General features: G+C 57.9%; 1 long non-coding RNA gene across 3 annotated transcripts in view; it reads right to left on the bottom strand.

Moving 5' to 3' along the window:
* Positions 1-57: 57 nt before the first annotated feature.
* The window catches only part of LOC112544152 (uncharacterized), a 38,280-nt gene continuing 21,641 nt past the window's right edge, over positions 58-16,696 (bottom strand). The window contains exons 4-6 of one of the 3 annotated variants that reach the window (XR_012897025.1): positions 11,127-12,533; positions 1,906-6,969; positions 58-680 (exon numbers count right to left, since the gene is read on the bottom strand). This is a non-coding gene — a long non-coding RNA (uncharacterized LOC112544152). Of the gene's footprint in view, positions 6,970-11,126; positions 12,534-16,696 lie in introns of all 3 variants that reach the window. The other 2 variants (XR_012897023.1, XR_012897024.1) reach the window with 2 other exon arrangements.

The following is a 16,696-nucleotide window of genomic DNA, read 5'->3' as shown; positions in this document are numbered from 1 at the left end:
TGAACCAAGTTTTGTTGACATAAAGCCACCACGGTGTGGCTCCTTGGGTCAGCACTCTGCATGCTCACGAGGAGAGTGTCTGTCGATGCACGGGGCGGCGCACTGTGGGTAAGTATCTGAACGTGCAAGCTATCGTGATTCAATGGGAAGATCTGGTAATGCATGCTGGGCCAGAAATGAGTCACGCAGGTTTGAGAGGGAGCAAAGGTCAACTTCCCAGCATGCAGGTGTCTCCAGCCCATAGTTTTCGTGCCTTTTTAAAAATCCCATGAATCCACATATCCCTCCTTGGTGTCAGCTATATCTGACAAAAGCATGGAGCCTGCACTATTGCCGTTAGCCCAGGATGCATGATCCTTCAGTATTTGCAGAGCCACAAGAAGAGCCAAAACAGCAGAGAAGACAATTTCTTGGAGGACAGATTGCTGTGGACTCTCAGGAGAACTAGTTTAAGGTTGTTTTTGTTCAAACAAAAAGGAGTCCGGTGGCACTTTACAGACTAACACATTTATTAGGGTATTAGAGCATTGCTTTTGTGAACCACAACTCACTTCCTCAGATGTTGAAGAGAAAAAGAAAGACCAAAAAAAAAGGATACAGAGATGGGACTGTAACATCAGTGCTAATTAAATCAGAACGGATGTGTCTCTTCTCCAACAGTGGTGAGAAGGTGAGAATACCTGAATGGGAAATTACCTATTGTAATGCAAGAACCACTCCATGGCTGCGCTTTTGCGCAAAAACTTGTCAGCTGTCTACACTGGCCGCTTGATTTTGCGCAAAAGCACTGACGTTCTACTGTCCGAAATCAGTGCTTCTTGTGCAAATGCTTTGACGTTCCCGTTTGGGCAAAAGCCCTGTTCCGGAAATGTTTTTGCGCAAGAGGGCCAGTGTAAACAGCTGAAAACTGTTTTGCGCAAAAAAGCCCCGATGGCGAAAATGGTGATCGGGGCTTTCTTGCGCAAAACCACATCTAGATTGGCACGGACGCTTTTCCGCAAAAAGTGCTTTTGCAGAAAAGCGTCCTGCCAATCTAGACGCTCTTTTCCGCAAATGCTTTTAACGGAAAAACTTTTCTGTTAAAAGCATTTGCAGAAAATCATGCCAGTCTAGACGTAGCCCGTGGGTTTATTTAGACTTTGGTTCAGGGTGTCAAATTTGCATATGAATTCCAGCTGGCACTTTCTCATTCATTTTTGTTGGTTAAACTTAAAAAACAACTAAAGGTCTAGTAGCACTTTATAGACTAACAAAATATGTAGATGGGATCCTGAGCTTTCCTGGGTACAGCCCACTGTGCCCACAAACGCTCATGATCCCATCTACATGTTTTGTTAATCTATAAAGTGCTACCAGACCGTTTGTTAAGTTTATCCTGTACAGACTAACTCCGTTCTCCCTGGAAGATTTTGTTGATGTTCATAGAGCAGCTGTAGATGGTGGAACACTGATTCGGGGCCCAAGAACCAGCACTGCATGGAGATAGTGCATCATAATGCAAGCAGGGCAGAGACAACAGCTGCACTCCCTGTGGAGATGGAACTGGATAATGCCCTATGGACATTTGCAGGGTGAGACTGCTCCGGGTCAGTGGAAAATCATTTTGAAGCTGGGATGCTGTCTCCTGCTAGGTAGGACTGGGACTTTTGACAACGTGCAGGACTTAGTGGATAAATTTGTGGCAGTGGAGTTCCCAAACTGCACTGGAGCAGTACACAGCGCGTATATTCCTATTGGCACCAGACCACCATGCCCACCAAGTAAATCAACAGATACGGGTTATGCAAGTGCTGGTGGATCACTGGGGAGGGTTCATTGACATCGGTGTTGGCTGGTCAGGGAAGCTACATGACCCTTGCATCTTTAAGAACACAGGCTTATTGAGAGCCACAAGCAGGGACTTACTTTCCCAACTGGCAGATCACCACTGGTGATCTTGAAATACCAGTCGTGACTGTGGAGCACCAGCCTTCCCATTGTTCCTCTGGCTCAAGAAGCTGTTACGGGTCCCCAGGACAGATGCAGCTCCTGGCTCAGCAGGTGCAGAGTGACAGCTGAATGCACTTCTGGTAGATTGAAGGGATGCTCACAAGACTGGATCTTAGTGACAAATCCCAATCATCATGGCTGTCTTTCAGGTACTATAAAGGAGAAACATCGCTGAGGTTCCTTCCCCTGCATCGAGTTTTCCTGTGCTTGACTGCAGAGAAGTTGCACACAGGTCTTGGCTTGTGGCATAGCTGGATCCCTGGTCACATGTGCCCCATCCTCCCCCTCTATTTCCTCTTTGCTGTTGCTGTTCATTCCAAGGGCCTGTGACTCTGGCTCCTCAGAAGAATCCACAGTAGCTTGTGAGGGGCGGGGGCGGGGGCGGGGAGGGTATCTCTTCCAATTCTGACATGCCGCTCTGTATAAAAGCGGCAGAACTGCAGCTTCCCACCAGCTGACTGTCCACCCCCCTGGCCTTTTGATAGGCTGATGCAGTTCCTTGCTGTCCATATAGCACTGCTGGTGGCCCACCCTACCCCTTCTCTGGCATCCCCCCCATGCAATTTGCTTGTGGGTGTCCACATTTCTTCAGCTGATCCGTATCTGTACCTGCCCTGCCCCTCCTCCACATAGGCCCAGGAGAGCTAATATCTCCTGTCAACTCCAAGCTGGAGCAGAGGCGCATGTGGCTCTCAGTCAGCTGGGCAGTCGTCCACGGTAACGGAGAGCGGCTGGATGTGCTAGCCACGCTGGACAGTCAGGAAAGGCATTTCAGAAACGTGCAGGGCGTCCCAAGGGAAGATCCTTCTAGTCCGCTACCCTCAACAGTGAAGTTCCCGGCTGTGACCAGAGCAACCAGGGCCAGCATTGTGGGACAGCTGCAGGAGGACGGCGAGGGCCGACATACGTAATGCGGCATCGTCCTCAGACCCCATTGGCCAAGGCTCAGCACTGCTCAGGGAGGTGATCCTACTGTACTGCTGTAATCAGAGCATCCTAGAACTGGATGGGTCCTCGCGAGGTCATCAAGTCCAGTCCTCTGCCCTCCATGGGCAGGCTCGAGCCTGCCAAGGGGGTTGATCCAGCCTGTGGAGGCCCTGCCTGGGGGCAGGGGGAAGCGCACGAAGTTTCCTCCACCCTGCCCCCACCTTACAAGGTGCGCACGGCGCTTAGAAGTGCCACTTGCTCCTGGCAGGGCGGGAGGAGACTTCGTGCACTCCCCCGTCCCCACAGCCTGGGGGCAGAAGGGGGAACGTGAAGTCTCCTCCCACCGCCAGGGGCATGGGTGCCTAGGGGGAACCTCTGGGGAGGGCAAAGACTTCACGTGCCCCCCCCATCCTCAGACGTCTGTGAGTGGGGAAGCAGGGAAGTACCCCCCCTGCCGCTTGAGGCCCCGCCCCGTGCGGAGCAGCCCAGTGCCACTTCAGACATTTCGGAAGTGTCCCCCTGCAAAAAATTCTTGCCCACCTCTGGTCTAGCTCGTCCCTGCCCGTGTCTGTCCAACCTGCTCTTCAATATCTCCAGGGACGGGGATTCCACAACCCCCCTGGGCAGTTTATTCCAGTGTTTAACCACCCGGACAGGAAGCTTTTCCTAATGTCCAACCCAAACCTCCCTTGCTGCAGTTTAAGCCCCTTGCTCCTGGTCCTAATGATGCGCTTATGTCTGTGGAAGACAAATGTGCACAACTAGGCCAGTGCAAAGCAGCTTGTGTTGCCTGCAGAGCAGTCCTCAGCCACACACGACCACGGTCTCCAACTCTCTCTATGGGCCAGCCACACCGGCTTGTAGTTTCCCAGCAATGTCTGTGCCCACATAGATTCCCCTAGACGTGCTGGTTGGATTTCTCCCTGCCATTGGAGCGGACTGGATTGGCCCAGGTAGCACTGGCCCTCCACTGGATCAGGTAACTCCCTTCTTCCTTTGTGCTAGTTTAATCACGCCTGCCCCTGCAATGTCCACTCCAGTGCATCTGGCCAAGTAAGCTTGTGCCCAAATAAATCTGTTGGTCTCTGAGGCCCTGCAGGACTAGGGATGTTACATTTAGATTAACTAATTAAATAATCGATGGAATTTCCATCGACTATTTGATTAGTTGATAAGGGCGCCTCCCTGGGCTCCGGGTTCAAAGTAGATGCCCCGCAGGGAGCACGGGGCCAGCAGGGCACTGGCCCTGCGTTCCCTGCTGCGCCCAAGCCTTTGAAATGTACAAGTCCTAGTAGGGCGCTCGCACATTTCAAAAGCAGAATCGCCGCCAGCAGAGATTGCTTCAGTCCCCGCTCTCGCCCTTTCCCACTGTGCCTCTCCCTCCCCCGCCCCCGCGGGGACGCTACTGGGGGAACCAGCTTTTAAGCCGGCTCCCCCTAGCACCGGCTCCTGCTCCCTGACCCCTTGCTGCCTCCCTCTGACAGAGGCAGCAACGGGGGGAAGCGACTAGTCGCATCACTAGTCAACTATCCAAGACGCTTACGCTTGCCCCAAGCCCTTGCCTCAGATCACAACCCCTCCTCCTTACGCAAACTCCCTCAGATCCCACACTCTCCTACCCTGCGCGCCCTTCTGCACCCAATCTCCTCCCTGACCTTGCTCCCCCTCCATAGAAAAGTGCAGCCCTTGACCACTTACCAGAATCTTGGAGTGCCCCCCCCCCAACAAAAATTATCCCCCCCCTCTAAATAAATAAACACTGGTTCTGAAAATATGGCACTTGGTCCTCCAGAGCCCTGCACTCTGTGCTCTGCCCCGAATGAGACTCCGGGAGTCAGACTGCACACACAGCAACAGACCTGTTGCTAGCAGCCCTGGCTACTGCAGCATGACTCACCCATCGGCGCCTGCCAGTGCCTGCTGTGACCCCGCTGACGGCTACCCCACCCACTCATCTGAGAAGGGCTGGCGACTAATGCGGGGGCCCCAACCACAAGCGACGGCCTTGGGGAGCCGAGTGTGGAGGATGCTCACCTCACGACCCTCTCCCTGAACGTAAGAAGACTGCACCGAACAGGCCAGCGTCCCAGATGTTCTCGGGATTTCTTAGCACTAGCCCTGCCTTCCCCAGGCCTCTCCCCATTGGAAAGCATTTGCGATTACTGAGCAAAACTTTGGGCCCACTATTTTTCCTGGTTGGGCGGGGGAGGTTTCTGGGGTACCAGCTGAAGGGAGTGTAAATGCGGAAGGGAGGGCAAGCTAGGATCTGTGCATCTTAGATGCAAAGAGTGGGCACCAGCCATCAGGGGAGAGGCTAGACGAGCTGTAAATCATGTGGTGCGCTCTCCCGGTACAGCTGCCACTCCCAGGCGCTCGCAGACCAGCCTGGTGGCTCCCCACAGAGCAGTGATGTCCTCCGAGGACAGACATTTCATCGCGCCTTGTGACGCCCAAGCGGCACAGCAGGGACCACAGCCACCTGCAGAGGGAACACCCGCTCTGTAACAGCAAGACGCTGTCCTTCCCCAGGAGCCGGCTGCTGTGGCTCACCCGGGGCAGTCCAGAGCCCAGCCTGCTCCCGAGAGGGGCTGGAGCCGAGAACCCCTGAACCAGACTTGTGTAGAATGGAGTCCAATTCAAGTCAGAGAGGGCTGCAGCCCCACCTGCCCTGACACTGCTCGGTACAGCCGTGCGCGTGTGGCCTGTTTTCACCGAGGATGGGCTCTGGTGCAGTGCTCCGTGCCAGGCCTGCAGCTTCCCCCATAGGCAGCCAGTCTATTCTCTCTAGCCTCCCAATTGCAGCCTTCGTCCAAAGATGCTCGCTGCCCATTGGCTCCGGGTGGGCTGCCTATAGCATCCCTGGTGCCTGTCTCCAGGAGAACAGGAAGCTGGAGCAAGGCTCAGCATGCAACCAACACATTCCAACCGGAACGGTCACTTGGGCAGGGACTCAGGCTGCGGCCTGGGGGCAGGAGCAAGCTCGCCCCGCTGCACGGCTGAGCCCCCCGGAGCGGCCAGCCTGTCCGGCCACAAAGAAGCCAAACCCCGTTGTGGATCTGACTGAGACTCAGTCGCTTTCCTACGCGGGGTGACGGAGCTCAGCACGGACCTGCTGAGGTGGGCTCTGCCTTTCTGGATTGCACCTGGGGAAGTCTCCCTCTCCCCTCCCGTGGCCGTAGGCGAAGTGTCTTCTGGAGGCTGGGAGCATCAGCGCCCACGGTGGCGACCCTCGTGCCAGGGTCAATTCTCAGACCGAATGCCTTTTCCAGGCAGGGGACAGAGCTGCGAAGCGCTCCCAGAATTAGTAACGTGTCATTGGCTCTGATAGCAGATGAGCGGTGAGCCAGAGCAGCCCCCGGGCGAAGTGGATTGGCGAGCTCAGTCCAGTCCTGGCCGCCAGGTGTCCGTGTGGATACAAAACACGGCAAATGGGCCCCTTTGTGGGCATTTGATACAGACCAGCCAAAAGCTACATAATCTGTGGGGATGAAACTCCCTCCCTCCACCCTCCAGGGAACGTCTGGGAGCAGGCGTGAGGTGCACTGGCAGGATGTGGCCGTGGGGAGAGGGTGGAAGGCTCCCTGTGGCTGCCCACCTGTGGCTCTGCCGATGGACTCACTCCGCTTTGCCCAGTAGTGGACTCATGGCCCAATCTCAGGGCGGGAGGAGGATGTTTTTTCCAGACTGCTAAAGAACGCCCCAAGCTCCCAAAGCCTTGCCCCTCGGCACAGCTGATCCTCGGCAGACATCTTTCCTGTCCCCCTACGCTGAGTGGCAGATTACCGGCTGGCGTTTGTGCTGCAGTTCTTCTTTCTCCCTGTACAACTGCACTCTCTAGAGGCGATGCTGGAGAACGGCAGGTTCTGACCGAGCGGGTTCCGTGTGCTTGTCGGAGTCGGCACCGTTACCGGGAGACCCATTGTTCTTACCCCGTCCGTGGGCCGAGCGGCGTGCGCTCCACTGCTGGGCGAGCGGGTGTTTTTCCCTGCAGACGCCAGTCCGTACTCGGAGCCTCCTGAAGAACGAGCCCCGTGGCTTGGTCGAGTAAAATGCCTGCAGTGTGGGAGTGGAAAGGGGACGTCTTACGTAACCGCTGGAGACAAGCGATCACCTGCTTTCAGGAGCGCGTGAAGAGTGAGGCTCGGATAGCCGGGCCATCGCGGGCCCAGCATAAGGGCCTGGACAGACAGGCAGACGAGTCCCAGTGATGTAGGTCGGCCCAGGCCTGCTGTCTGCATGAGCTGACAGGTTCTTTTCTCTCCATCTTCTCAGACACTGCTCCCCCGTGTCGGAGCCTGTGTGGGAAACCCCCGAGCAAGGCTGCACTCCCTCCATCCTGCACTTCTGCAGCCCAGCGTGCTCGCCGCCTCGGTCTCCCCAAGTGTGTTCACCATCCCGGGCTCAGTGCCAGGGCTGGCGACAGGCTTTGCTGGGCCCCTGGGCAATGTGGGAAGTGGGAGGAGGCCTTGGCTCTGGACCCCTGGGAAGGAGCAGGGCCTGGGGAGAAGCCAAGGAGCTAGGGCAGCCAGCCCTCAGTGCCACGCAGACCGTGCCACGCCTCCCCCAGCCAGCCCTCAGGGCCACGCAGACCGTGTCACGCCTCCCCCAGCCAGCCCTCAGGGCCACGCAGACCGTGCCACGCCTCCCCCAGCCAGCCCTCAGTGCCACGCAGACCGTGCCACGCCTCCCCCAGCCAGCCCTCAGTGCCACGCAGACCGTGTCACACCTCCCCCAGCCAGCCCTCAGTGCCACGCAGACCATACCACGCCTCCCCTAGCCAGCCCTCAGTGCCACGCAGACCGTGCCACGCCTCCCCCAGCCAGCCCTCAGGGCCACGCAGACCGTGTCACGCCTCCCCCAGCCAGCCCTCAGTGCCACGCAGACCGTGCCACGCCTCCCCCAGCCAGCCCTCAGTGCCACGCAGACCATGCCACGCCTCCCCCAGCCAGCCCTCAGTGCCACGCAGACCGTGCCACGCCTCCCCCAGCCAGCCCTCAGGGCCACGCAGACCGTGTCACACCTCCCCCAGCCAGCCCTCGGGGCCACGCAGACCGTGCCACGCCTCCCCCAGCCAGCCCTCAGGGCCACGCAGACCGTGTCACACCTCCCCCAGCCAGCCCTCGGGGCCACGCAGACCGTGTTGTGACGTAGTGGGGGTACTTGCTGGGCTGTGGTGACCCCTGCTGTCTGGAGCAAGACCCAGCAGGGAAAACCTCATTATGCAAAGCTAATGCCAAACTTGTTGAACCAGTGGCCAGACACCCCCCATGGAGAGGAACAAAGGAAGGTGGAAGGCTGCCCTGGCTGGGTGGCAGGGATGGAAGTTGGTTAGTTGGTGGCTGGCTGTCTGTGAGCATGGAGGAGACAGCCTAGGGAGAGGAGCTGGAGTTTAGGGGCCCAGTCTCCCCCCAACTCAATGGGGCCTGAGGCATCCTAGCCCAGCTCTGTGACCAGATTACATCTGTGCTGTGCTGTATCCTGGAGAGGCAATAAACTTCCTCTATTCCACCGGCTGGTGCGGTCTGTTTGTGCCATTTCGGGGTGCAGGAGACAGGGGACCCCCAACGCGCCGTCACACGTGTCACGCCTCCCGCAGCCAGCCCTCAGGGCCGCGCAGACCGTGCCACGCCTCCCCCAGCCAGCCCTCAGGGCCACACAGACCATACCACACCTCCCCCAGCCAGCCCTCAGGGCCACGCAGACCGTGCCACACCTCCCTCAGAAAGCATTTGGGGCCACACAGACCGTGCCACGCCTCCCCCAGCCAGCCCTCAGGGCCACGCAAACCGTGCCACGCCTCCCCCAGCCAGCCCTCAGGGCCACACAGACCGTGCCACGCCTCCCCCAGCCAGCCCTCAGGGCCACGCAGACCGTGCCACGCCTCCCTCAGCCAGCCTTTGGGGCCATGCGGACTGTTCCACGCCTCCCTTAGCCAGCCCTCAGGGCCGTGCTGACCGTGCCATGCCTCCCTCAGCCAGCCCTCAGGGCCACACAGACCGTGCCACGCCTCCCTCAGCCAGCCCTCAGGGCCACACAGACCGTGCCACGCCTCCCCCAGCCAGCCCTCAGGGCCACGCAGACCGTGCCACGCCTCCCTCAGCCAGCCCTCAGGGCCACACAGACCGTGCCACGCCTCCCTCAGCCAGCCCTCAGGGCCACGCAGACCGTGCCACGCCTCCCTCAGCCAGCCCTCAGGGCCACACAGACCGTGCCACGCCTCCCTCAGCCAGCCCTCAGGGCCACGCAGACCGTGCCACGCCTCCCTCAGCCAGCCCTCAGGGCCACGCAGACCATGCCACGCCTCCCCCAGCCAGCCCTCAGGGCCACGCAGACCGTGTCACGCCTCCCCCAGCCAGCCCTCGGGGCCATGTGGACCGTGCCATGTCTCCCCCAGCCAGCCCTCGGGGCCACGCAGACCGTGTCACGCCTCCCCCAGCCAGCCCTCAGGGCCATGCGGACCGTGCCATGTCTCCCCCAGCCAGCCCTCGGGGCCACGCAGACCGTGTCACGCCTCCCCCAGCCAGCCCTCGGGGCCATGTGGACCGTGCCATGTCTCCCCCAGCCAGCCCTCGGGGCCACGCAGACCGTGTCACGCCTCCCCCAGCCAGCCCTCAGGGCCATGCGGACCGTGCCATGTCTCCCCCAGCCAGCCCTCGGGGCCATGTGGACCGTGCCATGTCTCCCCCAGCCAGCCCTCAGGGCCATGTGGACCGTGCCATGTCTCCCCCAGCCAGCCCTCAGGGCCATGTGGACCGTGCCATGTCTCCCCCAGCCAGCCCTCAGGGCCATGTGGACCGTGCCATGTCTCCCCCAGCCAGCCCTCAGGGCCATGCGGACCATACTGTGGGGGATTCCAGCAGCAGTTTAAAGGGCCAGGAGCCCCTGGCTCTAATTGCCACGCCCCAGGCCAACTGCCCCTTTTGCTTGCCCGGGCCCCACCGGTGGCCCTGCCTAGCACTGGTGCACGCACAGCTCCCCATGGAAAGGAAGAATCGGTCACGCCGTGCCCCGTGGGCTCCAAAGACTCCTGGTCTCGACACGGTGCTATGGGTGATAGCTCAGGGTCTCCAATGCATCTGCTGCCCTTGGCAGACCCACCCCAGGCCTGTTCTAAACAAAGGTACAGAAACACAAAAGTGGGCCTGCTTCCCCGTGGGGCATCTAGTCAGAGCCCCGCAGCTTACCTCCCAGGGACACAGGCACCACCAACTACTCCAGGCTAGGCTAGACGGTCGAGTCCCAGCTGCCAGGCTACGAGTATACGGCCGGGTCCACGCTACAGGGGAAGGTCGGTTTAAGGGTTAACTCCTGCTACATGAAGCAGGAGGCTGGAGCTGACGCACTGTAAGTCAAGCTTTGGCACTGTCCTCCCAGCAGGAGGCGGACAGGAGACGTGTCCCTGATTGCCCCGACTCCCAGCGGGAATCCCGGCACCAACAGGGGCGCAGTCAGCGTTCCATTTAGTGGGTCTTTACTAGACCTGCTACATCGAAGGCTGGAAGATCGACCGCTGCAGCATCCATCTTCCCACAAGGAGATGTGGCCTCAGACGCTCCTGGCCTGAGCAGCTGCAGCAAGAGGAGAGTTTTCCGGCCCCCCGTTTCCCTCTGAGGTCTCTATTCTGCCTCCCAGACACCCCAGCGGAGGGGTGGGGTACAGTTGCCTAAGCAGCCTCGCAGGTACAAGTCACCTGGAAGCTGCAAGGAGGGGGCTGCCTACCCCCTGGAGCAGCTGTAGTCCCCTGCAAACAGCAAAGCGGAGGTGGGGCCCCCTTGGGCTTGTGGGAGGGCAGCTGTGTGGGGTGACCCAGGCTCCAGGTCTCTGCTCCCCGTTCAGGCAGCTCAGCTCTTCCTGGCTTGGTTTTCCACCCTGGGGGGGCCGTTCGGCTAAGCTCAGCCCCTCCCCGTTTCCCGACTCTCGCAGGCGGCTCCTGATCCACACCTGCTGCTCAGCCCACCCAGCTTCCTCCCCGCCGCGAGAACACGTGTTCAGGCCAGCCAGCCCTCTGCCCCATGCCCCGGCACTCCCCATTGGACCTCCCCGGCTCGAGCACTCAGTCTGACCAGCAGGAGGTTAAGTGCAAGACTCCCCTCGCCCCCCGCGAGCACAGAGCTCCACGTAGCAAGCCCCCTTCTTGCCATGCACTCGCCTGCCCCCACACCAGCTGGCCTGATGCAAACAGCTGGGCAAACCCCTGTGCAATGCCTTACCCACTTGGAACAGGGCTTGTGCCCCAGAGGTTGGTGCAAGGGGCAGGGGATCTGCAGCACCAGAAGTGGTCCAGGCCAAAGGAAAACGCGGCCGGAGCCCTGCCCGGCTTCTGTCCTTCTGAGATCCTGGTGTGGAGCCGGAAGCCCCAGGAAGGGCAGAGGCGCCCTGGCACGAGGTCACAATCCAGCCTCGTTCACAACTAAGGTGCTTGTCGCACGTGGCGGGTGCCTGCAGAGCCAGTCACCATCCTGCAGCTTACAGTAGAGACAGGCCCAAAATAGCAGCACGACTTTACGGCAGAGCTAAGAATAGCTCGCAGGTCAGCCTCCTCCTCAAAGGCAGCGGGGACGTCAGCTGCCGGGGAGCCGAGGAAGGAGGGCGGCTGGCCCTTGGCAGGGCAAGGGGAGGGGCGGACCAAGCGCCCTGCAGCTTTGTGTCACTAACCGAGATGGAGGCTTTCGTGGGCCTGGGCATTTTAGTTCTGGGATGCTTTGACGGGCAGCAGCCAGAGCAGCGTGGGTGGGAGGGGGGAGCGTGCAGGCCAGTGCGGGGCAACACCCTGCATTCCCGGACATCCAGGCCAGCTGCCTGTGCCCCCACCCTCAGGGCGGCCGCAGGGCGGGCGTGATGCGGAGCCCAACAGAGCGGCGGAGCGTGCTCCCGGGGCGGAGGGCACACTCACAAGGAGCAGGAGCTGGAGCCGTTTGAAGTGTCCCTGTCCCTGGCTACGCTCTGCCTTTCCATTCCCAAACTAGCCCATGCAAGGGGGCCCCTTGACGCGGGGTCGCCTGCCACGTGCCGCGCGCTCAGAGCTGCAAGCACCCTCCTGGGGCAGGCGTGTTGGCTACTTTTCACCGCAACGGCTTGGGATGGGGCAGGGCCCGTGAAGAGCCGCCCTCCACTGCTCTCCCTACAAAACGGCTCCTACCACCTCGACAGGCAGCAAGGGGCTCCCAGCAAAGCCCCCGGAGCTTCTGGTAGCTGGGCCAAAGGGGAGGCAGCTGCTAGCTGGGACCAGCCCTGTGCCGACAATCGAGTGGCGCCAGGGAGATGCCTGCAGACGAGTGCAGGGGATGCAAACAGGTGTGCGCTGTGGGCACGCTCACGAGTATCTGCCTCAGGACGACGGGATGGAAAATGGGGCAGACGCAGCCCAGACTGGTGGCCCCCCACCGACAAGGCACCAAAGCAGTCACAGAGCATTTCGGTCTCGCCGCGCTGGCAAGTCCCTCCGAGAAGCTGGTTCTTTCATCTCCCCACCAGGAACACGTATTGGAGGAGTGGTCACGAACACCAGCCTCGTGAAATAAAAGGTTGCTCTGATCCCAACGGCCGAGCCACACGCCTCGGTCACTGTGTAACGCAGGCGTTACCCACAAATCATGCTGTTGCCAACCCTTTACTACCTAAAATCGTAAAAGAAAGAAACAGATGCGAGTTAAAATGGATCAAAGAAACCAAATACGCACAACAATCACAGAGGCCTTGCTTCAGGCTTGTATCAGCCGCGGAGCAAGCGGCTGGCTCAGGTCAAGTCTCTGGTTCCTCCCCGGTCACTGGAAGGGCCGCGGTCCCTTTGTCAAGAGGCGCTGTTGGGGTAACTCCGTGGGTCAGGGCTTGAGCGGACGTGAGGTGAAATGGAGGTGCCCCTCGGGCCTTGCCCCAGGACTGCGGAAAAGCACAGCACGCTGGCGTCGAGTCACACGAGCCATCCCACGGACAAGGCGCCGCGGAAGCCAGTGCTCACATGCTAGGCTGAGCATTGGCGGGGGGGTCCGTTCCGTGGAGCCGGGCGCCTTCCGCGCCTCATTGTGAGTGGAAGTGTCCTTCTGGGGAGCCGTTCCACTGGCACAGACCCTCCAGGCCAGGCGGGCTAAATACCTGGTGGGCATTACCCCAGGATTAAACATCCCCAATCAGGCAGCGAGCCACCGCGCAGAACTTCATGCAGAAAAAATATAAAAATTAATGGAGATTGCCTGTCTCCCAGAATGGACCTTGAAAGGTCATCAAGTCCAGTCCCCTGCCCTCACAGCAGGACCAAGTACCATCCCTGACAACTTTTTGCCCCAAATCCCTACATGGCCTCTGCAAAGATTGAACTCACAACCCTGGGTTTAGCAGGCCAGTGCAGAAACACACACACACACACACACACAAACAGCCTGCCCATTACCTTCTCATGGGCATCTCACTTGACCACATTGCACAAGCTTTGTTGCAAGTATAGAATAGGGGTTGCAACAATGATTTATCTGGTTACTTTCTATCAGGTGACTTCACGGGGCGCTCTTACTGGCTGGGTGCAGGAGAGAATCCCTGGGCAGCTGCCGGCCCTCGGACATAAAGGCTCTGGGCTGGGGTTGTTGGCGACAGCGGCAGACGAGGCCCAGCCCACACCCAAAGCTAGTCTGGGCCCTGAATGCAAAGGGTTCTGCTGTGGAGTTAGCAAGCCCAGGAGGAGGGCCTGAAACAAAGGGTCCGGCCCCCCGGAAGCTGAGCAGTTCAAACATTCCCTATTGCAATATTTTGTGGGTCACCACCCAGCCGATCGGGATCTCCTGGCAGCTCTGGGAGCCTCTGACGGGATCTCGAGAGCTTTGGCCAAGCGGCTGCCAAGTGCTGGCTCTTCAGTTGCCCTCCCTCCCACTGCTGCCCTTTGCCTTGGAGCGTCCCCCCTCGCCCCCGGGAGCCTCCTGCTTGCTGTGCAGGACAGGGGAGGGAGCAGAGGGGAGCTGCTGTCGAGTGCCCCCCCTCTCCCACCCTCTACACTATTTCCACAGAGCCGAGTGGGGGCACAACAGGACTTGGGAAGCAGTGGTGCAGGGCCAGGGCAGGGAGCCTGCCTTAGCCCCGTTGCACCACCACCCAGGAGCCACCTGATGTCTGCAGGGCCCAGCTGGAGCCCAAAGCCTGAAACCCTGCCCCAGTCGTGAACCCCTCCTGCACCCCAACTGCCTGCGCTAAGCTCAGCTCAGCGTCCTTCCCACACTCCAAATCCAAGACCAGAGCCTGCACCCCAACCCGCTGGCCCTGCCTGCTGAAAAGGAGGGAGCATGGGGGCGGGAGGAGGCTGGAGTGAGCAGGGGGAGGAGCCTCAGAGAAGGGGCGCAAAGGAGGCGGGGCCAGGTAGATCTCAGAATGCACTTGAATTCAGAAAGCGATCTCATGCTTTAAAAGGTTGGAGACCCCTGAGTGACGGGCTCCTCTGAGTCCCAGCTGCAGGCAGCTCTGGCCCAGTGGGCATGGCGTCTCAGCGGGTTTCTTTACCCACTGTCTGTGAGGAGGCAGAAGAGAAAGGCTCAGGCTGGTGTGTTCCCAGCAAAGCGTCCCAAGACCTGGGAATGCCTCCTCTGCCACGCACAGCAAACCTGCAGCGGGGGCCCCATCTCCGGGCCCTCTCCTCTGCTAACAGGCCGGACACAGCAGAAAAGCACGTTACATAACTGGCCGGGGCCGTAAAGGGCGGCACGCTAGGCGGTCTCCTGCATTCTCTGCAGGGCTCCTGGCATTCAAAACATCCCCTTGCTTTTGAGCCCCGGTGGGTGAAAGGACTTCTCTGTGCGCGAGGGAATGCACTGACAGCCTGCCCGAGCTGCCAGGAAGGGCCCAGCCCTGCTGGGGCTCTCGCACGTCCTCCAGGGTGGAACAAACATCCCACATTTCGGACAAGTAGAGAGGAAATGCCTTCCCCCCCCCACGTCAGGCTGCAGCTCTGACCTGTGCCATGTTTATCTGGAGGGCTGGTTGCCTATATAACACCCAGGGGACCCCCTGTTAGAGCGCATGGCTGTGGGATCTATGCACACAGTGGCTACATCTAGACTGGCATGATTTTCCGCAAATGCTTTTAACAGAAAAGTTTTCCGTTAAAAGCATTTGCAGAAAAGAGCATCTAGATTGGCACGGACGCTTTTGTGCAAAAGCACTTTTTGCGGAAAAGCGTCCGTGCCAATCTAGACGTGGTTTTGCGCAAGAAAGCCCCGATTGCCATATTCGCCATCAAGGCTTTTTTGCGCAAAACAAATCTGAGCTGTCTACACTGGCCCTTCCCGAACGGAAGCAGCATAGTATTTCCGCAAGAAGCACTGATTTCACTGGTCTACAATTTTTTAGAAGTCGTCTGCTTCAGAGATAAAATGTGCTATTTATTATGCATGTTGATGTGCTGAATTCAAATATGACAATTAAAACAACTGATTGGCTACTGTTTCCAAGATATTTCAGTTTTTACATTTTGCGTCTATGTATATTGTGTAGATAGTAGAGTTTTAATCATAAATTGTAAACCTAGGTCTTTTCATGTGTTTATGGTTGCTTTACATGATAATATTTCACCTGTCCTGTTTATGTAACACTTTAAAAATCAGCAAAAGGGTTATATAAATAACATTTATTATGAAACAAAAGGCAAAAAACTATTATGTACATAGTTCAGTCCTATTCAGTGTCTACTTGGCGCTTCTTAGCTTGTCTCTTGTATTCATTAAATGGAGCATCTCTTGGCACTGTCCAGCAATAGTCTGCAAGCATTGATGGGCTCCATTTGCCCTGATAGCGTTTCTCCATTGTTGCAATGTCCTGGTGAAATCGCTCGCCGTGCTTGTCGCTCACTGCTCCGCAGTTCGGTGGAAAAAAATCTAGAGGAGAGTGCAAAAAATGTATCTTTAATGACATGTTGCAACCAAGGCTTTTGTATGCCTTGAGGAGGTTTTCCACCAACAACCTGTAGTTGCCTGCCTTGTTGTTTCTGAGAAAATGTATTGCCACTAACTGGAAGGTTTTCCATGCCATCTTTTCCTTGCCACACAGTGCATGGTCAAATGCATCATCTTGAAGACGTTCACGAATCTGAGGACCAACAAAGACACCTTCCTTTATCTTAGCTTCACTTAACCTTGGAAATTTTCCACGGGGGTACTTGAAAGCTGCTTGTGTTTTGTCCATGGCCTTGACAAAGTTCTTCATCAGACCCTGCTTGATGTGTAAGGGTGGTAACAAAATCTTCCTTGATTCAACAAGTGGTGGATGCTGAACACTTTTCCTCCCAGGCTCCAATGACTGTCAGAGTGGCCAATCTATCTTGATGTAGTGGGAATCTCTTGCACGACTATCCCATTCGCAGAGAAAACAGCAGTACTTCATGTATCTAGTCTGCAGACCAAGCAAGAGAGCAACAACCTTCAAATCACCACAAAGCTGCCACTGATGTTGGTCATAGTTTATGCACCTCAAAAGTTGTTTCATGCTGTCATAGGTTTCCTTCATATGGACTGCATGACCACCTGGAATTGATGGCAAAACATTGCCATTATGCAGCAAAACAGCTTTAAGACTCGTCTTCGATGAATCAATGAACAGTCTCCACTCATCTGGATCGTGAACGATGTTGAGGGCTGCCATCACCCATCGATGTTGTTGCAGGCTACAAGATCACCTTCCATGAAGAAGAATGGGACAAGATCCTTTTGATGGTCACGGAACATGGAAACCCCAACATCACCTGCCAGGAGATTCCACTGCTGTAGTCTGGAGCCCAACAGCTCTGCCTTACTCTTGGGTAGTTCCA

The sequence above is a fragment of the Pelodiscus sinensis genome, chromosome 21 (genome assembly GCF_049634645.1).
Source record: "Pelodiscus sinensis isolate JC-2024 chromosome 21, ASM4963464v1, whole genome shotgun sequence".
NCBI classification, from domain to species: domain Eukaryota; kingdom Metazoa; phylum Chordata; order Testudines; family Trionychidae; genus Pelodiscus; species Pelodiscus sinensis.
Note: the sequence above shows the minus strand (reverse complement) of the source record. Positions and strands in the feature narration are given on the sequence as shown.